General features: G+C 37.2%; 1 long non-coding RNA gene across 1 annotated transcript; it reads left to right on the top strand.

Moving 5' to 3' along the window:
• The first annotated feature begins 13821 nt into the window (after positions 1 to 13821).
• On the top strand, positions 13822 to 23190 carry LOC144370630 (uncharacterized). The gene is made up of 2 exons (XR_013430533.1): positions 13822 to 14384; positions 22868 to 23190. It is a non-coding gene; the product is annotated as an uncharacterized LOC144370630 (long non-coding RNA).
• The last annotated feature ends 1345 nt before the right edge of the window (positions 23191 to 24535 follow it).

The raw sequence follows: 24535 nt of genomic DNA, 5'->3' as shown, positions 1-24535 counted from the left end.
GATTGACATTCTCCAAGGGTTTCCTTTTCTCTATGGCTGCTGAATTATTCACATCTCCAAGTGCTTTCTGAGCCTGGCTTGTCTTTATTAAGTGTCCTTTCTGCAACACCCACCCTCTCTCCTTCCATAAAAGAACTTTCTTCCCTATTGTCTTCCTCATTTGCAATTCATTCTCCTAATCATCGCAGCTTTGTCTGGACTAAAGAGCACCCTGGACTCCTTCTGTGTAATTCTCTCTCACTTCAATTATGGGAGGGAGAGGCAGCAGCTGACTTACTTCAAAGATTCACTCTTTTTTAAAAAATTCATTGTTTCCTGATTGGAAAACACTTTATTTAAAGTGTCCTAAGTATATTTAACTGCGCTTTCATTTTATTTAATATTGAAAGGTACAAAATTTTTAAAAGACTAATTGAGCTTTAACAATATGCCTTTGAAAGGTTAAAAAATCGTAAGTGGTTTATAGTGCTACCGAGTTTGGAAATATCACGAAATGAAAATTGATGTATTTGTTATTGCTTTCTATCTTACAGAGAACATCACTATATTTGTATGTATGTGCATTCACACGTATATATGTACATTACTATATACATATATACATGTATATGTGTATGTATGTGTGCATAGATGACCCAAATGAGCAATCTTTTTATTACATATACATATATGTATATTTGTAATATAAATATATATATATATATATTTACATATATACATACACAAATGCATATGTACTAGTATTAGCTTTGTGTTACTATAACAAAATACCTGAAATAATTAACTTACAAGAAAAAAAATTATCTAGCTCATGGTTCTGGAGGTTCCAGGCCAAAATTGGTGGACCTATGGCTTTGGTCTTGGGTGGGGGTGCTGATAACAATGGCAGGGAACATGTAGCGAAGCTTGCTCACCTCAGGAGGCAGGAAGCAGAAAGGAAAAGGAAGAGAAAGAGACTGGGTTTCCAGGATCCTCTCTGGAGATTTACAGCTAAAGATCTAAGGGCCTCCCACTAGGCCTCAGCTTCCAAAGGTTCCACCATATTCCTATAGTGCCACCCCAGGGAGGAAAAAAGACTTTAACACCTGGACCTTTGGGAGACATTTGACATACAAACTACAGCAATCCCTCATCGGTATTAGTTTGACACACACACACACACACACACACACACACACACACACACACACCTCACTGAAAATGTGTATACATGATCCAAAAAAACAAAACAAATTTTTGAGCAACTCTGGTCAAAAATCAGTGTATAGAATCACAAGATGGCAGAGTGAAGAAAGGGAGCACTTTACACTTGCTCTGCTGTCTAGAATTCAAAAGACAGGAATACAGCTTCATCACAAGGTGGGGGTCTGAAGAAAACCATTATAAATACTTTTTTTGTCAGAAATTTGGAGAAACCCAGAAATACTGGTATAGTGAACAGGAGGCTGTAAGGAAATACACTGAGCCGGGCAGTGACTGTGGTGCTGTGACCATAAAGAGAGGGGCAACACAGAGGAAAAGAGGACAAACTTGGCACACAAAACGTGCTCCATGGTTCTCAACATCTAGGTAAAGAACAGAGAGAGAGACAGAGGTTGAAGAGCTTGTTCCTACCATAACCCAACAGATTTTAACAAATAACTTCCACTCTGTCTCAGTCTGTGCTTTCTGTGTGACCCAAAGGACACCTGGCAAATCACAATCCCCAAACAGTTACAGAGAACAGTGGTTCTAGGCAGATTGAAGACACAAGTCCAGAGGAGAGTGCAACCTGCTCCATCTTTGAGCACTGTGGTACGTGAACATTTCCATTTGAAACTTTGTGTCACCAGTGACCAGCTGAGAGGGATCTGGGGAGGTTGATCAGGGGCACATGATTATCTTGGAGGATGGTCACTGGGAAATTGACATTTGGGTGGTGGGTGGTCTACTGGAAACCTGCCATGCAGCATCCAACCCGGTGGTCTCTCATCCTACCTAGGAATTAACCTCTGGGGAGATAGTGGAGATCCAGACACCCAGCCCAGATGGATATCTACTCAGCCCTAGGAGGTGCAAAGATTTAAACACCCCAGCATACCTCCAACAGAGGTCCAAAGTTCAGTTTAGACCTCCTCCCAACAGCTGGAACTTCCCAAATAGAGATCTGGACCCCTTCCAACTGGGAAGAGCAGCAATCTAAGATGGCCAGACAAAATCCCAGTACAAGGTACCCTGCTGCCAAACGTAGAGGCTCAGAGAGACTTCAATGGGCTACACTTCCAATCTCTTCCACAGAAGGCAGAGTGGCAAAAATCACAAGAGGAGATTGGGTTTAATATCATTCAACCCTGGCTAGCTCGAAGAGGCACATAACAAGATGTTAAGGGACAGGAGATCAGCCTGGAATAGGATGTAAAAATTTAAGCATTTTTATTGTGAAGTTTTCTTTCTTTGTTTTGTTTAATATTTTTAGTAGTCATTGTGGCTGTATTTGCTGATCGATTCATGTATATACATGTATACATATGTATCTTGGGTTTTTGTTTGTTTTGTTATTTCATAATTTATTTTCTTTTTATTTACCTTTTACTGTTTACTTATTTACCTTTTACTATCTGGTGGGTCCTGAGCAACCTCTTCAAGTCTAGAAGGGGCTGGAGGATGGGTTGATTCATTTTACCTTTCTCCACCCAGTACATGGCCCGAGATTCCCCGACTTTGGGTCAGAGCTGAGAATAAACAAACGGCACAATAACTGAACCCCTAGAAACAAAATTCCTGACTTGAAAAACCTGACCAAGAACAAGAGATGTGTGGACTGCTGAAGAACATTGTTAATATTCTTTAAGATTTATTAGTATAAGGCATTGTTCTTTTTTTGGAAATTCTTTTCCCTTTTCCCCTTTTTCATTGGTTCTTTTTAGTTATACATAACATTTGGATGAATTTTGACATAATTATAAAAACATAGAATATAATTTGCTTTAATTTGATCCAGGTACTTGCCCTTTCCCTCCTCTCCTCCCACACACTCTTCCCTTCCCTCTACTTTACTAATATTTCTGCTATTAACTTTTTGTTTTTATTTTCCATCTAGTGTCTTGTCAATATACATGATGGTGAGATTCATTGTTCACATATTAACCCAGGAGAGTTAGGTTAGATTAATTCTATTGTTCATCCCTTATCTGTCCCTTCTTTCTCCCTCTCAGTCCCTTTCATCTAGTTCACCAATCTTGCTTCTTTTTGATGGAATCCTCCCTTTTACTGTTCTCTCTGTCTCACTCTCACCATCTCTTTTCCACCTTATTTTGGTCTAGCTTCCACATGTCAGAGAAATCATTTGACTTTGGCTTTCTGAGTCTAACTTATTTCACTTAAAATGATAGTCTCCAGTTCAATCCATTTACTACCCAGTTCCATAATTTGACTCTTCTTTATGGCTGGGTAACATTCCATTGTGTATATATACTGTATTTTCTTCATCCATTCATCTATTGAATGGTACCTAGGTTAGTTCTATAGCTTGGCAAAAGTGGATTAGTTACTGGGATTAGTGTCTCCTCTCAAAGTGGTATTAGGGAATAGACATAGTAAGTTCAAATTCTGTAAAAATAAAGCTACCAATATATTTGCCCAACCCAGGATACATTAAAAAGAGAACATAACTCACCAAAAATTTTCTTATATAAAGTAGAAAAGAGAATTATCCTAGAAGATAAGTAGAAATAGTAGCAATGTAAAAAAAATAAAGGAAACAAAGCACTCCAAATATCTCACAACAAAATATACCCCATTTGACACCATAGTGAAGAAAATGCCAGAAAAAAATTCGAAATTTGATAATTAAAATGTTTAGTTAACTAAAAGATGATCTAGAAAAAGAACTAAGAGAACACACAGGAAGAAAAAGAACATTTTCATAAATAGAATTTCTGAAAGAGAATGAAAATTAAAGACGCAACAAATCAATGTAAAAGTTCTAGTTGAAAGCATCACCAAAAGACCAGACCACTTTTAACACAGATTATCAGGCCTCAAAGACAATGTATATAATCTTGAAAATAAAGTTAATAATAAAAAAAATGATGTTAGAAACCATAACCAGAATATTCAAGTAATCTGGGATAACATTAAGAGGTCAAATCTGAGAATCATTGGTGTACGTGAATGAACCAAAATACAAACTAAAGGAATGCACAAACTTTCCAATGAAATTATATCAGAAAAATTTCCAATCCTTATGCATGAGATGAAAATCAACATATAAGATTATTCAGAATGTCAAATAGACAAGATCATAAAAGATCCTCTCCAAGACACATTATAAATTATAAAGCCTACTATGCAGAACAAGGATAGAAATCTAAAAGCCACAGGAGAAAACTGACAAGTCACATGAATAGGTCAGTCAATTAGAACTTGTACTTATTTCTCAGCTCAGACTCTAAAAGCCAAGAAGGCTTGGAATAATGTATAACAAGTCCTGAAAGATATTAGTTCCACCAAGATTGCTATATCCAACAAAACTATCTTTCAAATTGAAGATGAAATAAAACCCTTCCATGATAAGCAGAAACTAAAAGAATTCATAGTCACTACACCAGCCCTAAAAAATATACTCAATGAGATTTCATGGAGAAGAAATGAAAAATAAAGATCAGAGCCAGTATATGGATAAATTTCACCAGGAAGATAGTCAATTGAGGAAGACTCAAATCTGGATTAAGCATCAGAAATAAATGAAAATAGCAGGGAATAAAAATCTTGTCTCTATAAAAACACTGAATGTAAATGATCTAAACACCAATCAAAAGACATAGATTGGCAGAATAGATCAAAAGACAAGACAAAACCATATGTTGTTTACAAAAGACTCACCTTTACAAGCAAAGACTTCCACAGGTTAAGGGTGAAAGGATGGGAAAAGATACCATGCAAATGGAGATTGAAAACAAGCAGGTGCAGCTACTTTCATATCTGGCAAAGTAAATGACAAGCCAAAATTAATCAGAATGACAAAGAGGTTACTTCATACTGGCTAAAGAAATCACTCAACAACAAGACATAATTATTGTAAATACATATGCCCCTAATATCAATGCACCTATGAACATAAAATCCTCTCAAAGAGACCTGAATAAAATAATAGTGGGTGTTTTCAACACACCTCTCTCACCAATAGATAGGTCATCCACACATAAACTATTACTCTTCTGCACTAAATATATTATTAATCAAATGGACCTAACAGACATTTATAGGATATTCCATCCATCAGCAACTGAATTTGCTTTCTTCTCAATTGCACATAGAACCTTCTCTAAATTAGACCATATTTGAGGATACAAATCAATCTTAGAAAATAAAAAAAATAGAGATAATTCCTTTCATCCTATCAGATCATAATGAAAAGAAACTAGAAATCAGCAACAACATTAAAAATACATAAATCATTTCAAGCCTGGTGACTAAATAATACACCTTTGAAAGAGGAATGGGTTATAGAATCAATAAGGGTCTAAATTTTTTAAAAATCTAGAAACAAATGAAAGTAGAGATATAACATTCAAAAATCTTTGGGACATTATGAATGCATTTCTAAGAGGAAAATTTATAGCACTGAGTGCTTACAATAAAATAAGTAGAAATAACCCAAGTCCCTAGAAAAAGAAGAAGAAACTAATTCCAAAGTCAATAGAAGCCACGAAATAATTAAGATCAAAGATGAAATTAAGAGCAAAAATATTACAAAGGATCAATGCAACAAAGAGTTGGTTCTTTGAAAAGATAAACAAGATTGATAAACCCTTAGCCAAACTAACCAAAAGAAAGAGATAAGACCCAAATCAACAAAATAGAGATGAAAAAAGAGATATCACCACAGATACTTCTGAATTCCAGAGGATAATTGGGAACTATTTGGAAAATGTATGCTCCAACACACAGCAAAACCTAAAAGATACTGTCAAATTTCTATACACGTATAACCTACCAGAACTGAACGATGAGGATATAAAAAACCTGAAGAGACTGATGTCAAGCAATGAGATTGAAGCAGTAATTTAAAACATTCCAGCAATGAAAGACAAATTCTCAGTCTAATTCTACCAAACTTTTAATGGTGTAGCTACTTTCATATCTGACAAAGTAAATGTCAAGCCAAAATTAATCAGAATAGACAAAGAGGTTACTTCATACTGGCTAAAGAAATCATTCAACAAGACATAATTATTGTAAATACATATGCCCCTAACATCAATGCAACTATGAACATAAAATCCTCTCAATCAAAGAGACCTGAAGAACTAATGAAGAAATAATGTTAATCTTTCTCAAATTATTTCATGAAATAGATACAAAACATTCCTGAATTTATTTGTAAAGCCAGTATCACTGTGATACAAAAAAAAATCATAAGATAAAAAAATCTGAACTTTAGACCAATATCCCCGATGAACACAGATTCAAAAATCCCCTCCAAAAATTAACAAAGTATACTTACAAAAGAAAAAGAAATATTAAAAAGGTAGTAAATACACCATAATCAAGTGGGTTTCATCCCAGAGATGAACATACACAAATCAATGAATGTAATTAAGCACATGTATAAAATTAAGGTAAAGAATCACATGATAATCTCAACGGATGAAAAAAAAAATTACAAAGTCCAGTACTCATTCACATTAAAAATACTGAAAAAACTAGGGATAGAAGGAACTTACCTGAATATCATAAAGGCTATATTAGAGAAATCCAGAGTCAATATCAGACTGAATGAAGAAAACCTGAAAGCATTTCCTGCAGAATCAGGAATAAGTAAAGGATGTCCACTCTAACCTCTCTTATTCAATATAGTTCTTAAAACTCTAGCAAAAGAAATCAATGAAGAAAAGGAAATTAATAGAATACAAATGGGAAAAGAAGAAGTCAAATTATCTCTTTTTGCTAATGATATGATAATACATCTAAAAGGCCAAAAATAAAATAAAAGGCAAAAAAATCCACCAGAAAACTTCTAAACCTCAAAAAAAAAATCAACAAATTAACAAGATCCAAGATCAATATACAAAAATCAATAGCTTTCCTATACTCCAAAAATGAGCCTGCTGAGAAAGAAATCAGGAAAACTATTCAATTCACAATAAACTAAAAACATAAAAATGAAATAGAATAAAATACTTGGGAATAAATCTAACCAAGGAGGTAAAAGACCTCTGCAATGAAAACTATAGAACACTGAAGAAAGAAATTGAAGAAGACCTTCCTTAGACAATGAAAAGGTCTTTCCATGTTCTCGAATAGGCAGAACTGATATCAAAATGGTCATACTACTAAAATCATTACACAGATTCAATGCATTTTCATCAAAATACCAGTGATATTCTTCACAGAACAAGAAAAAAAAAAGGTCCTAAAAATCATTCAGAAAAAATGTCATTGGTATAATAGAGGAGCCAAAGCAATCTAAGCAAGAAGAGTAATGCTGAAAGCATCAAAATACCTCATCTCTATACTACAGTGCTATAGCAATAAAAACAGCATGGTACAGACATCAAGATGGATGTGAAGACTTATGGAATAGAAAAGAAGACAGAGATGAATCCACATAGATACAGTCATCTGATACTCAACAAAGATGCCAAAAACATACTTAAGAGAAAATATAGTCTTTTTAACAAATGTTGCTGAGAAAACTAAATATTCATATGTAGAAAGCTGAAACTAGGTTCCTATCTCTTGCCCTTCACAAAAGTCAATTCAAAGTGGATAAAGACCCAGGAATTAGGGCTTACGTTGTGGCTCAGTGGCAGAGTGCTTGCCTAGCATGTGCAAGGCCCTGGGTTCGATCCTCTGCACTACATGAAAATAAACAAATAAAATAAAAGGTATTGTGTCCAACTACAACTAAAAAAATAAATATTTTTAAAAAAAGACCTAGGAATTAGTCCAGAATCTTTACAACTACTAGAAGAGAACATAATCTGAACATTCAACATATGGGCTCAGGCCCTGACTTCATTAAAAAGACTCCTAAAGTCAATAAATAAAATCAGTAATCAAAAAATGGGAGAGTGTCAAATCCAAAAGCTCTGTACAAAGCTCTGTACAAAGGAAACAATACCAGAAAGAAAGAGAATGGGGGAAAAAATCTTAGTAGCTACTCTTCTGACAGGAGATTAATATCCAAAATACATAAAGAGTTCAATAAACTTCACACCAAAAAACAAATAACACAACTAACCAATGGAAAAAAGAACAAAACAGACATTTATCAAAATACAAATGGCTAACCAATATATTTAGAAAATGTTCAACATCCCTAGAAATCAAGGAAATGCAAATCAAAACTATATTGAGATTTTATCTCATTCCAGTTAGAATGCCAACCATGAAGAACACAAATAATATTAAATGCTGGTGAAGATGTAGGGGAAAAGGTATACTCCTACATTGTGGGTGGGGCTGCAAATTAGTGCAACTACTATGGAAATCATTATAGAGATTCCTCAAAAGAATAGGAATTCCATCCTTTGACCTAGCTATCTCGATTCTTGGTATTTATCCAAAAGAACTAAAATGAATGTACTACAGTGATACAGGCACATCAATGTTTATACCAATGTAATTCACAATAGCTAAGTTATGGAAACAGTCTAGATGCCTGTTGACAGATGAAGGTATCAAGAAAATATGATATATATGTATACATAAACATGTATGATTATGTGTATATATGTGTATATATATATATATATGTATAGAAGTATATATATATATGTATCTATGACTCATGATCACATGGCTATCACTTACCTGAAAATGAACAGAAACACAGACACAGACACACACAGACGCACACACACACACACACACACACACACACACATATATATAGTATGTATATAATGGAATTTTACTCAACTAAAAGAGGAATAAAATTGTGTCAATGGCTCACAAATGGATAGAACTTGAGAGTATCATGCTAAGTGAAATAAGCCAGGCTCAGAAAGTCAAGGGTTGACTTTTTCTCTCATACATAGAAGCTAGAGCAAAACATTGAGGGGAAAAAAAAAGAGGACATCATGAAAATAAAATTGAGATCAATAGAGGGAAGGAGAGTAGGGTTCAAGAGGAGGGAGGAAAGGTGGGAAATGGGGTGGAATAGTAGAATGAGGTTGACCAAATTATGCCGAGTGCAAGTGTGAATTTATCATGGTGAATTCCACCACCATGTATACCTGCAAAAGACCAATTTATAAAAACAATAAATAGATGGGGAAAACCAGTGGAGAAAGGGATAGGGGAAAGGGTGGAGAGTAGAAGCGGAGGGAGGTAAGATGTACTGGGGACCAAAATGGAGCCAATTATATTCCATGCCTGTGTGATTATGTGAAAATAAGCCCTACCATTAGGTACAGTTATAAAGCACTAACAAAACATTAAAAGATCAGTGTACAGGAGCTTCAAATTTCCTCCTTTTTTATATATATGAACTATTCAGGTTCCTACCTACAACCAATTCCTCCACACTTGTACAGAATCTCATCTCCCCTCTCCTCTATGAGGAACACTACCTCTCTTACACCATCCATTTTTTCATTTCATCCCTGGATTTTTCCTGTCAGTATAAAGCACATTATTACTTCTTCAACCTGAGAGATAACAATGATAACAATAAGCCTTTTCTTAGCCCCTCTTCACCCTCCAGTTGCTACCTCATTTCTCTGCTCCCCTAAATGGGAGAGAAATCCTTTGAGGAGTTGTCTCTGTTCAATAATTTTAATTTCTGTCACCCCATTCTTTCCTAAACCCATTCCACTTAGGTTTTGTTATCAAAATTGCACTGAAACGGCTCTTTTCAGCATCACCTGGGGCTTCCATGCTGCTGAATCTCTGGCCATTACCAGTTCCCATCTTACTGGACCTACCAGCAGCAGTCAGCACAGTCATTCATTACATCCTCTTCAGTGCACCTGCTTTGTTTCTCAGTTTTCCTCTAAGACAACATATAATTCTGATTTCTTTCAAACACAGGTAGCATTTTCTTGATATTCTTTGTTAATCCTTATTTTTTTTTTCCTGAATTCATGTCCTTGAACTCCTTGTCTTCTTGGAGTTCTTTGTTCTCTTGACTTTAAGTTCCACCCAGACACTGATCACTCCCAGTTATTCATTGTCTCCAGCCTGATCTTTCTCTGAATGCATATTCCCATGCTCATCTGCCTACTGGACAACACATAAACGGACGTCTCTGGTCTAGATTAACATGTCTAGATGAAAATCCCAGTCTTCTCTCCCAAACCTGCTTCCCTAGCAGTCTTCCCCAGCCCAGGTTATAGCAACCCCAGCCTACCAGTTGCTTAGCTTTCTCTCTGACTCCTCTCTTGCAATCCGCTTGTTCTATTGCTATCTTCCTAGGGGGCAGGCACTGCTATTACTTGCCTTGATTGTTAACAACGGCCACCTCATTGTTCTTCCTGCTTCCAGGCTTTCCCCCTGTATAGTATGAGACTAAACTGACAGTCATAGTGAATCTTTTAAAATGCAAGTCATATCATTGAGGCTCTGCTCAAGACTCTCCAATGGCTTTTCATCTCTTCAGGATAAAGGACAACATCCTTACAAGGCATAGGAGTTGAACATCCCTGAACTCTTTTATCTCATCCCCTTCTGCAATCCCACTTGCTCATTCCACTCCAGCCGCAGTGACCTTCCCCCTATTCTGAAGCAGGCCAGGCCTAACCTTCCCTCTGCCTAGAGCACTCTTGCCCATCTATCCACACAGCTAATTCCTTCTTTCAATTCTTTTCTCAAATATCATTATTTTATTAAAACTCCTTCACCCTATTTCCATTCCCCTTCATCCTACCTTATTTTCTTATAGTGTTTATCATCTAACCTATGAAATAATTGACTTAATTATATTCCCTCTTAGTCTCCTTCTGAAAAAATACAAATTCTATGAAAACAATTTTTTTTTCTATGTTTTGTTTTTTCTGCTATCCTACCTCCATGCTTAGGAAATTGTCTATCACATGTCAGGCATTTTATAAAGATGAGTTAAGTAAATTAAAGATTCAGCTTAACTCTCCTTGACTGAGGACTTAACTTTGTACAAAGTCCTGTGCCAGACACTGATGAGCAGATGTTGGAATGAACAGATTACCATCCCTGCCCTCAAAGAACTTATTGTAGTCAAGTATTAACAGAGTTATGCAAGCAAAGACTGCCTGTGGGGAAGGACTGTTGGAATCCTGCAGAGGATTCTTTTTCCCCAATTTACCTCACATACACGTTCACTGATGCTTGAAATTCCCTAATTAAAGATTAACCACTCTGCAGCTCTGTGACCTTGAGCAAACTATTTAACATTTCTAAGTCTCCAATTTCTTTAAGTAAAATGGGATAACAGTGCCCATCTCATAGGTTTGTTGTGAAGACTAAATGAGTTAATCCTTTTGAAAAGGCTTAGTGCCATCTCAAGCATGTAGTAAACTTGAATGGATGTTCGCTATTACATTCATTCTCTTGAATCAGAATCCTTATCCTTATTAAAATGCAAAATATTTTCATAAAGATACTGGGTATATTTGAAAAACAAACACAGCAATTGGTAAAACCATGATACAGAGTTTCTTTTAGGCAAGAAGCGCGAGAACCACACTTACCATGTCTATCAACATCCACTAACGAAAAGGAATTCACCAAGGCACAGGAAAGAAAAATCAAACAAAGAAATGATACAATTATCCCTAAGAAGAAGCAATGAGCACTTTTTAGGTACTCTACTGGTTACTGTTTCCTTTTTTTTTTTTTAACAAAGAATAAACTGAAGTTAATGATGATAGATATTTTGTTACCAAATATAAGGCAGATCTTATAAAAGGCTCACAAAATGTTTTGAGCTAACTTCTGTTACATGTTTAATTCAATTTTATTCTCAGACTAACTTCAAGAGCTACTTTATATTTATAGTCAAGGAAATAAAGGCAAAATGATATTAAAACTGCCCCAAATCATCAAGTTAGTAAGTAATGGAGACATCCCACATTTAAAGCTAAGGTTCTAAGTCGAAACCTGAACATCACCCTATCTTATATCCAGTAAAATTAGAAAGATGTGAAGAAGCAAATGCAAAATACATACTGACAAATCCCCTAAAGAGATCCAGGAAAAGACTCAGATGGCTCACACAACCCAGTTATATACAACTTCAGGTGCAGTGTCTTTACATTGGCAGTTTGAAATCAGCCACCGTGGAAATAGCTATACCATTGAAATTAGCAAAAGCTGAAAAGCAGAGCTTTCTTTTCTCAGAAAGCAAGTTTGCCAACACACAATGTAGAACCTGCAGGCACTCATTCCTGGAATCTAAGAACCCCTGATACTAGTATCTCTGGAAGTCATTCATGGATTTCAAATAAACCTAAATAGGCTTTCAAGGTGTGCCAGTCTTTTACTACCCTGTGAAGATTTCTGCCATCAATAGCACATTAAGAACAAATACATCCCATCTCTTCCTAAAAGCCAGTCTCACAGGGAGTAAGGAGAGAGAATCTGAGGATCCTTGCTTACTAAGAGATGAGTGAAGGAAGACCACATATATGACAAATGGGCTCAAAAAAAAAGAGAGCCAGGGACCACCAAAGACCTACCACAATGTCTCAATGCTGTGCATAGCCTGCTCTGGTCACACAACAAACCAGTCTAAGTGTCATGGCCTGGCACCACAGGAGGGTGAAAATCAAGACTCCTATGTCTTCATTCAAGCATGTCTTTAATCATACCTGCATTGTCTTGCCCTTTTATCAGTGGTAACTCTGAGCCTGATATAGTCAGGACGGCCAACTTAAATCTATGAAGACCAAGGCTCTCTAAGGAAATGTAGGCTTAGGCAAAAAAAAAAAAAAAAAGAAAAAGAAAAAAATTTCTGTTTGCTTTTGCAAAACAGAACCACTTTCTCTTCTGGTAATTGGAGAAACTGGCCCTCCCCAACCCAGTAAGCACTTCCTGGCTTTTACTGGATAAATAAGTCTTTCCAGGGAGGATCTACAACCAGACTGAAAAACTAAGCAGGATTTGCTTTTGCTTTGCTGTTGTTTTCTTTGGGTGGTGGAAGTGTAGTGGGTAAGGGTATTGCCATTTTCTAAGTCATTGTTTCTCATTGCACTAAGAAGAAAGAGAATATCAAAAGAGTTTTATTGGTTAAAACCAGCTAGGGACGTATTTCTTCCTGACACCTAGTATTATTCAAATGACAGCAGATATGACTGAAAGCATTTATCATACTCCCTGACTCACTTTAATCTCCCACAAAGGGAAGCTGTGCTCAGCGCACTGGGCAGGGGGGGATAATGAGGCAGCAGGCCAGGCTGCCAGAGTAGGGCATTGATTTTAGGTGCCAAAAATAGAAACCTGCTGTGGTTTCCAGCCGGCTGCCCCGTGTCTAGAAGTGGATTATCAGCTGAACAGCATGAGCGCAGGGCGATGTTTCCAGGCAATCAGATTGGCTTATACACAGGGCATTAATTCTCCAGAAATATGTCATGTTGACCAATAAAAATGGCTTCCTCTTTAAATAAAGGCTGTAGTCTCTAAGGTGGTATTAGCAGTTCCAAATAGCAATAATGACCTCTGCTTGCAGGGCATGTTCCAGGAATTAGCACCTGGGTCGGGTTAATGGTAGAAAGCACAGCTGCTCCTAACTGGTCATTAATCCCAAGTAAATACCCAGCAACTCGATTTCTGTGGCTTTAGGATAAACCTGAAATCAAATGGCCTACTCAGACCAAGCAGATTTAATACAGAAAAAGCTAATGACCACCATAGCCTCCCCCTCTGGGTACAGTGGGAAGCAGGGAGAAGCTAATCTAAAAAGCATTTTTCCTTTCATGATTTTGAAATGCTGATTTCCAAACAGGGGCTTGCCACCATAAGTGGAATACGTCACCAGTCTACAATCAGTGAAGAATGAGCTATGAGTTGTCTCTATAGGTAGGGAAGATGGGTTTTGTACTGATTCATTCACATATGCTGACCTTCTCCCTGCCCAAGCCTATGATTCAATAGCATGTTTCTATAGGGTGACTAGTTCTGCTTAAGCTGCTGTCTGTGACTAAGTGGCCGGCCAGGTTAACCAGAGATGACGACTTGGCTGGACTGTGGCACTGTGCTGGTGGGCCCAGCAGAGCTACCTGACTGGAGCTTCAGCACAGACGTGTGATTTTTGCAGAATGCATTTCTTTTCAGCTCTGGTGTTCTCTGCAATCATCATGCCTGCAAGTATTCAAACCGGATTCTGTGGTCTTGGGGGTTTCAAAGAGGAGTATCACCTGGATTTGGACCAGTGGAGAACAGGGAGGACTGTGGACGCTTCAAAGAACCCTTTCACTTGTTCTGTAGGTAAAAAGTCTGTAAATGTTCGTTTGCAAAAATAGTTTTGCTGCTAAAATTATAGTTCAAAAACATCTGACTCTATTCAGCTTTCTCACCTGAGGGATGAGGAAGTAATTTCTCCACACTCCATAATTTTGATAGCACTTCAAGCAGGTAAGATTTAGTCATGCCCCTTCTTCTCAGTTTCAACAACTTTCCTTACCTGTCCCACTCTCTTGAAAATTTGTATCACTGACTTGTTTTTCAGTTACTAGGTTTTTTTTAAAGCTACATCCTCCTAAAATGTAGAATAACTATGAACATTTTTATAGTCCTTAGTCTGACACAATACCTTACAAGAATATATATGGATATAGTAAAATGATCAATGGCAACAGTACTGGGCACTTTTGTCAAAGAAACATATGATCTAGCTAACAGTGTCTTACAGAATGGGTTTTTGTTTTTTGTTTTATTCTTGTTGTTTTAGGGATTTGTATTGGGTTTTGTGCATTTGTTTAACTTTTTTTCTTAACTGTCAAGAATTTTTAAGGTGGTAAGCTTCTGGCATTTGTTCAGTAGTTCAATGACATCAAAATTCCTTTGTTCCTAATGATCTCAAGGTACCTACCTTGACGACAGACTTCACATTCATGTTTAAGGTGAGCAGAAAAGTGGGGAGTTGCACCAAAAATTGTTCGTTAGAAAAAAAATTCATTTTTTTTTTCCAGAAGCTTCCTAGCATAACTTTTGGTAAATCTCTGTCATCAGCTATGAAGTATCTCAGATTTTACCCTACTTGCCAGCTAACTCATCAGCCTACTACAGATTTGTGGATATAAGGAGCAAATATAAAACTCCTTGGTCAGAAATAAAGACCACTCTTACCTGAGGCAAAGCCAGCAGCATGAGCATCAGTATGTCTGAATCAGAATTCCCCACTTCAGAAGTGTTGAGTTCTGTCTCACAGGGCACATCAATGGGCCCAAATAGATGCACGCACAAGGAGTGAGTCTCATAACAACAGAGAAACCATGAGCTTAGGGAAACCAAATCTTTTATAAATGGTAGTGGGGATGCCTGTCCTTTGTTTCATAAGGAAACAATATCTCCTTTGTTCTAGTGCTACTTGCTATATAATCTTGAAAAACACCATCCTGGGGGCGGGGAGTGGGAAAGGAAGTCAGTGCCTCTTCTCCAAATACATAGTGAAAATGAGAATCCCATGAAATACTGTCCTCCAATAGATGCATGGACCATGACCTATCTACCCTATATTTAAACTTAGTGATAGAATAATTATCCTTTGAGTGACACAGAGGCAATGATATTATATCAAAGATAAATAGATATTGTCTTAGCTTAACAGAGGGTGCTGAATTAAGTTATAACCAGGTTATAATAATATAAGTTTTACTTATTAGTATTCAATTTTAAGTTTAACTCTTAGAAAAATCACAGACAACTTCATATGAGTACTAAAAAGATAGTATCACTAGCCAAGTTACTTCTGGGATGATTTAAAGACACACAGACTTTCTCACTTCAAACAAATTGAGAAAGTTGAGTGAAATATATCATTTAAATATTTTAATGGAAAATAATTCATAGTGTGTATTGTGTGATAGAGTGTAAATACTGAACTTTTAAATAAAGCAACATTACGAGAGTTAGATACCAAAGTAAATGTGGCATGATTCCCATGTGCAAACATAGTGAGGAATAATTGAGACATGTTCTCAGAAATATTGGACCCTCCAGAAGAATTTATATAAACAGATCAGAATGTGGAGAAAGAAAAGGATATTTTTAGGCTTTCTCTTAGAGACATGTTGAACCACTGAGTCTTCCTCTACAAAGGGTAGGAGGTAGGGAATGAGAATGCAGTATTGGTGAGATAGATACTAACATTTAACCCAAAGAAAGAACTTAAAAAGAGCTTTCTATATATCCACATAATCTTGATAAGTACATAGATGAAGTAACTATTCTACGGCAGCAAGATGAGTTGGCTTTTTCAGAATCTCCATACACTTGCCTTGTCTTGCAAAAATAGAAAAGAATTTAAGAATATGTTCTTGATCAAATGTGAACTACTCACAGGTCAGAGATATGGACCATAACCCTTTAAAATTCTGACTCAAAGTTTTCAATGATAATATAAGAGAAGAGCATTGAGGTAAGCCACAAGAGAATTAGGTACTAAGAAGAATGAGGTGCCTGAGAATGTGTCACCTATATTACTAGTAGAATGAAGCTATAAAAAACCAATTAAAATACTAAAAAAATAATCAATTCTTGTCATTGTCCAGGTACAAAAAGCTTAAAATAGATCAGCAAAGTAGTGTCTTCAACTTAGTCCTTCATTTTCTAGCTAGGGTCTCAAAAAGGCAAAATTTGCTAGCTTATGAAGTAAATGAATGAGAGAAAAAACAACCAAAAAGGTAGTTACAATAAACCACACACACAAGAAAAAAAAAACACTGAGAACTCTGAAGATTGGAGACTAATGAATATCTTGCACAGGATGCTTTCCAGATACCAAGAAAAAGCAGTGTTAAGCAGGCCTGGTGGTACACACCTGTAATCCCAGCAGCTTGGGAGGCTGAGGCAGGAGGATCCAGACTTCAATGCCAGCCTCAGCAACTTAGAGAGGCCCTAACAACTCAGGGAAACCCTGTCTCTAAGTAAAATACAAACAAAGGACTGGGAATGTGGCTCAGTGGTTAAGTACCCCTGAGTTCAATCCTCCATACCAATAAATAAATAAATAAGCAGTTTTAGTGTTTTATGAATCATGATCATATGACTATCACCTGAAAATGAACAGAAAAATTATTGAGTATGAAAATTTTCCATCTAAGTACAAAAAAAAAAAATTATCCGAGGAAAAAAATTTTAATGGGTCAGGGTAGGTAACAAACAGAATTGCATTTTTATCACATCCTGGGAGTTCCATATTGACCATGCAAGTTACATTTGCAAAAGCCCTGGAACACTCTCCGAAGTCCTCAGAAGATTAGAATAGAGAATAAAAGAGTTCCAATTTAGGCCATTCCGTAGTCATCATTTGTTTACTAACCATCTAGAGACTGTGTAGTGTGATGTTTGGAGCTTTCATCTACACAATGTCCTTTATCTTCATAGCAACACTCACTCCCCAGTGATGTAAGAGGCCAAGCCAAGGTCCTTCCACAGACTTAATTTCACTTAGTCCACTCAAATACACTGTACTGCAGTCAGAGCAGGGTAGTTATCTCCATCTTTCTCCAATAAAAATAAAACTAGAGGAGCTAAACAACTCACCAAAAGCTCACAACATCGCTGAACTATAGAGCTATGTCCTCATCACAGCACACGCTTCTCTCTTTGGCTCTGTCCAGTACAGCAAGCACATTTACCCTTGTCATTTGCCACTTCCCCATGATTTTTGTATAATCAAAGTAATACATATATATATATATATATATATATATATATATATATATATATATATATATATATATATTTGTGGCTTTTGTCCCAGTGGCTTAAGCACTCAGACCTTTCGCCCACCCAGGGACGCCAATTGCCGGGTTACTTGAGACTGCAGCACTCAGGGATCACTCCTGGGGAACTGGGCCAATTGGGCTGTGCGAAATAACTTTGGGGTTGCTGTGGTGGCTCCTCTGACCTTAAGGGTCCACAGAAAGAGAGAGAGAGAGAGAGAGAGAACACGCACAGTGCTGACCCCTTTTATTGATGAGCAGCTATTCAAATGAGGCAAGGAGTCAGGTTTCAGGGGGCTGAGTCTAGTTTCATGGCAGGTTGACTGACATCTAGGTAGGCCACACCCAAGGGCACAGTAAGATAAGGGGACACACAAAGGGTGTTTCCATGGAACATTCTATCCTAAACAGGGCCAGGGGTAAAATTACCAAGGAACAGGTGAGCATAGCTCCACCCATGGGGCTGTAGGAAGGCACACCCATGCACATGCACGACACCATCCCTTGAACCCAAGAAGGGCGGGGCAGTCTGGCACGGCTGCTGCCTGACGGCCACAATCACCCAGCCAGGGAGTGACTCAGTCACGGGCAAGGATGGTCTCCCACAGATATCTAACTGCGTTTGTTTCATCCTCCCTTGGTAAACCTTCAGGAGTAAACTTTATCCCTTATTTCTGCTTTTGTCACCCAATTCGCTATTAGCACCGAAGTTTTCACCCTTACATTCCTTTCTAACCCACATTTGAATATTAATTCTTTCAAAGGACTTCTTTAAGAAGAAGTGGGCAAATTCTTGGAAAGTCATCATTTCAATTTTCAAATCTGTCAGTCATTTTTGAGCTACTAAACTCTTCATTCCTACATTTTCCAGTATATTATCAGAAATTGCAGAATTGTCCTCTGGTATCCATGAGGAAATGGTTCCAGGACACCTTGAAGATAACAGAAATCGAAGGATGCTCCAGTACCTTATATAAAATGTCAGAGTATTTGCATATAATCTACATACATCCTCCCATATACCTTAAATCATCTCTACCTTACTTATGATAATTCACGTAAAGTAGATATTATATAAATAGTTGTATACTGTATTTTTTTAGGAAAAATGGCAAGAAAAATGTCTGTACATGTTCAATACAGATGTAGTCTTTTCTAAGTATTTTCAATCTGTAATTGTTATTTCCACAGATGCAATACAAATGGATAGAGAGCCAACTATACGTTAGACTGCTTGGTATAACAGAATGCCACAGACTGTGTGGCTCAACCAACAGAAATTCATTTTCTCACAGTTCTGGAGGTTGAAATTCCAAGAGCTTGGAAGTCATTAATCCTATCTTCACAACAAGGAAAATTCTGAACAAACTAAAAATCAGCTACTTTTGTTAAACCTATCAAAGAATTTAAGTCACAGGAAAAATTGCTACCCCAAAACAGGACTGGACCCAGAGCATCAAAACCTAATAGATCAGAAGACCAGAACAGAAGCCTACAATAGTAAACATATTGATAGGAAAATATAAAGTGACAAATTGCCACAAGTTCAGTATAAATTATCCTAAGAATTAAAAAGTCCAAAGAGACCAAAGTCTTAAGGGATCCCTGATACTTTTCCAAGTTTTACTTCAAAGGGCCCTATCATATATATAGTCAGTGGTTATAGTTTATAGATCAGTGAAACATATGACCAGAATATTATAATAGACAAAAGTCTGTCATAAGGTCTGCTCTACCAATGACGTAGTACAGTGTTATTTGAAAGAGGCCTTGGATCATGTATACTGCAAACTCCATGACAACTACTAAAAAAACAACATTATTAAGGGGTAGGGATTGTGCTCAGTGGTAGAGTACTTGTCTGACATGCATAGGACCCAGAATTCAATCTCATCCCCAACATCACAAAAAGGGGGGGGGGAATATTTTTTGAAAGCAGTATATAATACAGTAAGAAAACATAGAAAATATAATCAAGTATAATGCCTGATTAAAATCAAGGAAGGCAGAAGAAAAGAGCAAGAGAAAATAGAACAACAAACAAACAGAAAATACACACTTACAAATATGGCATCAGTTCCATGGTATACCTATCTATATATGAGAATTCAGGGTAAAAAATTTTTCACAGAAGCATAATAACATATTTTGGGTGTGGTCAAGGGGCTGAAGGTCCTTTTATCTTGATCTGTATACAAGGGAGCATCTTTTTATCAATTGAAATGTACAGATCTATATTCTTTTCCTCACCTTTTCCCTTCCCTGTTTATAATCCCTCCCCAACACTTCCCTATGGAGTCTTTTAAAAATCCTTCCTACTTGGTTTCACCTCTAGGAGACTTGGAGCAATGAGTTTTGTGTTAAAATGCAGACTGTTGATTTCCAACTGGGGTGGTGGGGGGAGTGTGAAAACAATGGAAATAAAAGGTCAAAGAATCCCTCAGGTGAGTCACAAAGCTATTTATGTATATTTTAAACTTCACATCTAACAATTGGCTGAAAAGTGACAATTCCGAGCAGTTGAGTGAAAGGGAATGAAAAATCACAATTCTGGGGCATGGCTCGGCTCTGCACCCTGCCTGTCAATGACTTACAGAATTACATAGCACCCAGAGACTCAGAAAGGCTGCCACCGTGACAGGAAGTGACAGGACCAGTGAGGTCAGAGGATTTGCAGGGACAGTCCTAGATCATGACCCAGCAGAGGTGGTCCCAGGGCAGGTCCTGGATAAACAACAGGAAGAAAGGAGGCAGAAAAGGCTAACTTGAAACCCTTTATGGTAGAAAGAAACGCCCAACATGCTACCAAAGACTATGACTGACTTCCATGAGAACAATCAATTAATGGGAACATACAGACACCACAGCAAGCAAATCGTCTGAGAGTGAGTTCATTAACTTTCCAGCAAAAGAGTAAGTCCCTTGCTGCTAATAACAATAAATCACACACACACACACACACACACACACACACCTTTCATCACTATGGTTGGCCCTCTGCATCTGTGGTTTCTCATTCCTGAATTCAACTGACCGCAGATCAAAAGTATTTAAAAAAAAAAAAACAAAAAAACTTATATTTGTACTGAACTGGTATAGTCCTTTTTCTTTGTCAATATTCCCTAAACAATGCAGTAAAACAACTCTTTATGCAGCACTTGCATTGTACATATATTACTTATAATAGGTATTATAAGTAATCCAGAGATAGTTTAAACTGTGGGCACAGGTTACATGAAAATATGCTGCCATTTTATGAAGGGACTTGAGCATCCTCAGATTTTGGATTGGTGAATAAATATCCCCCCCAACCTCAAGTTTTCAAAAATTCTTTCAAAGCCTTCAGCAACTTAAATTTATATATAGTAGACTCCACGTAGAGATACAATCTGTAATTTATGAAGTTTTCCAGGAAAAGATACTTGAATAACTAAAAGGGCAAGATTTAAATGTGGCAGTAATAAATGTTTATTTTTCCCCCTTTTTTCCTGAAGCTTTGTTGGAAATAGGGAAATTCTCATTCAAAATAGAGAATTGTTTCACGGGGTAATTTTCAGAGGCTATCTCTTGAGAGACAACATTGCTTAAAAAGCCTGATTTCAGCATAGTTAGAACCTTCTAGGGAAGTACGTTTGGATTTTCCAAGTCACCGAATGCCATGCTGACCCAGATTCAAAGTGAGGTGAGCCCCTAAGTGACACCAGGCAGTTTGCATACTGACTGAATGGGGATTTTATTTTAATTTTTCTAGCTGCCGTTTCTATTTTTAAGCCCCAGGGCCTGCAAAGAGTAAAATATACCAATCATTAAAATATTTCAATTCACCAGCAGTCGTGATTAATAAAACATCAAGATGAAATAGTTTACAAAAAGTGGTCTTGACTTGACAGGTCTACCACAGCACCTCCCCCCAGCCAGCTTATTTTTCTCAGCCTCCTTCACTCCTCACCCTCCAAAAGTTTCCTGCAGTTCAACAAAAATATGTTGAGCACCTATTCCTCCAAAGACACTGCAAGGTCTAAAAGATGATCCTTTGTAATTATTAATGGAAACATTTTATCTGACTTGTATAATTTATTTGTCCCCAAATTCTGTAGGGTGGAGTCATAATATTTCTTTTCCTCCCCAACCCTCCCCCACCCCTCTCTCTCTCTCTCTCTCTCTCTCTCTCTCTCTCTCACACACACACACACACACACACACACACACACTCACATACACACTACACTACACTGATCCCAAGTTTTTCTCTACAGTATGCTTAGAGCTGAATAGAAGTTACCTATTAGATAAGAAACTTAGGGGTTCAAATGGTCTTAGGAGTTCCTATTTATTTATTTCTATTTATTATTGAGACAGGATCTTGCTAAGTTGCTTAGGGACTCACTGAGTTGCTGAGGCTGGCCCTGAAATTGGGATTCTCCTGCCTCAGCCTCCCAAATTGCTGGCATTATTCCCATTTTTTTTTCTTTCACTCAACAAGTTCTATTATTAAGAACACTAGCCTGGCTCATACACAATATTTGAGTTTGTGTTAAAAGAAGAAGAAAAATTCAATGGGAATACACGGAATGGGCAGACTATTTGAGGACAGAAGGAAACATGGTCTGTCTTATGGAAGAGGCATCATGTAAGCTGCCATTGACAGATGGCAAGATGGTACAGGTGAAACTGGAGGAAAGGGGCATTCCTAAAGGGGAGGACAATATCAGCAACAAGACAGAGGTAGAAAATAGAATGTATATGGTAATATGGTAGTTCAGTGAGTTCTCATGAGCCATATATCCAATGAAAATAAAGAGGTTGAAATGGTAGGTAGCTGCCAGAATAGAAGGTTTCAACCACAGTTTTGTTGCCTAAGTTTTTAGAAGAGAGAAGCAATGAAATCAGAACTATGCTTTTAAGATAACTTTCCTATTAAGCTCTCACAACCTGTATGAATCCCTTGAGTTACTGTGACAACTATCCCTGAACAGCAGTACTCTTGTTCTTAATTGTATTCTTTGTCTCCTTTGCAGTCTGAACTCATCAATAACATCACATTCAACTGACAGTTTAGAACATGAGAAACCTCTTCCCTCCAGGGTACAGATGGAATATGGATGTCGTGGGGAAGATATCGAACTTCCTGTCAGAAGGCCAGGGCTCCTTATCAGAGCCCACCGCTTACTATGTGCTCTGAGGCAAGTGGCCGATCCTAAGTGACATTTGCTGTAAAATGATGACTATGACCTTCTTCAAAGAGGTTGTTAGAATTAAATGAAACAAATGGTAGAGAATTTGAAAGCACTTCACAAACAACACAATGTGATACAAATAAAAGTTATTACATTATTTTAGACACACAGGATTTGTCAGATTTTAGCCCTTCTCTGGGGAAATTCTTTCCTTCCTGTGCTCCTCCCAAAGACTTTCTGTTTCTTACTATTCCAAACCAAGTCCTCACCCTTTTATTTTTTAATATAGCCTTTGAGGATTCACTTTGGGTTGCTTCGCTGATTGACATCCAAGGTTTGGATTTAATTGTTGGTCTTAGCTCATTTCTCGTAACCCAAGTCCACTGTCCTTCCTCCCAACAACATTGCTATTGGAAGTCATGCTTCATAAGCTCCTGGTATAACTCAAAATGCAGAGCTCTCTTTTTTGTGATTTATTTATCAGCATAATTCTTGTTATTGCTAATAATCCTCAACTTTCTCTAAATTACATTAAATACCCAAAGTAGAGTTTCTAGGTTAAAAGTATCCAAATAAATGAACAGAAACACTGAAGACCTAAAAAAAAAAAAAAAAAAAAAAAAAAACCCATAAGGGAATATCTCAGGGCAATTGTTTGGAAGAAAGCCTTTAAGCAGAGCAAACTGATGACCATGGAGCCTACTGTTCCATTGGCGATCCAGTCTTCCTCCAACTGTAGTAACCAGTCAGGGGATCAGACAGCCAACATGGTGACAGGGTTTCTTCCACCTGGGAACACTGTCTGCATGAGAAGAAAGAGTGAGCAACCATCACTTTAACACAAACCGAGAGCCACTTCTACCTGGTGCCCTTATAAATATGCTTCAGTTGTCCAGAATAATTGCTTCCAATTAAGGCCAAACATACAATTCTGACAGGGATGTCCTTATGAGTTTGTGCTGCTTGTAAACCTGTCAACATAGATGCCTCCTTGTATATCCATCTTTTAACCAAGCTAACAAATCAGGTTATTTTTTTAGGAAATCACTTCATATGTTGCATTCAAGGCCAAGTTTAAAAGCTACATGAGACCCCAAGGTCCTGTGGTTTTAATTAGGTTGGCTCCGTGTTTTCCACCCATAAGACAGGCTCCTCTACAACCCTATCACCCAAACACATCCTCCCGTCTGTATTCTCTATCTTGGGAAAAGTTATCACGATTAATCTGGTAGTACTGTAACCTGGGAGTCATTCTCTAATAATCCCTTCAAAAATATCTACAACAAACTGACAACCTCTCCTAAAAAACACTGCTTTCTTTTTTTATTGGTTCTTTTTAGCTATACATGACAATAGAATTTATTTTGATATGCTTATACAAGCATTTAATAAGTCTTATTCTAATTAGGATACCAGTCTTGTGGATGTACACAATGTTGAGATTCACTGTGGTATATTCATGTATGTACATAGGAAAGTTATGTCAGATTCATTCCACTGTCTTACTTA

The sequence above is a fragment of the Ictidomys tridecemlineatus genome, chromosome 14, assembly GCF_052094955.1.
Source record: "Ictidomys tridecemlineatus isolate mIctTri1 chromosome 14, mIctTri1.hap1, whole genome shotgun sequence".
Taxonomy (NCBI): Eukaryota; Metazoa; Chordata; class Mammalia; order Rodentia; family Sciuridae; genus Ictidomys; species Ictidomys tridecemlineatus.
Note: the sequence above shows the minus strand (reverse complement) of the source record. Positions and strands in the feature narration are given on the sequence as shown.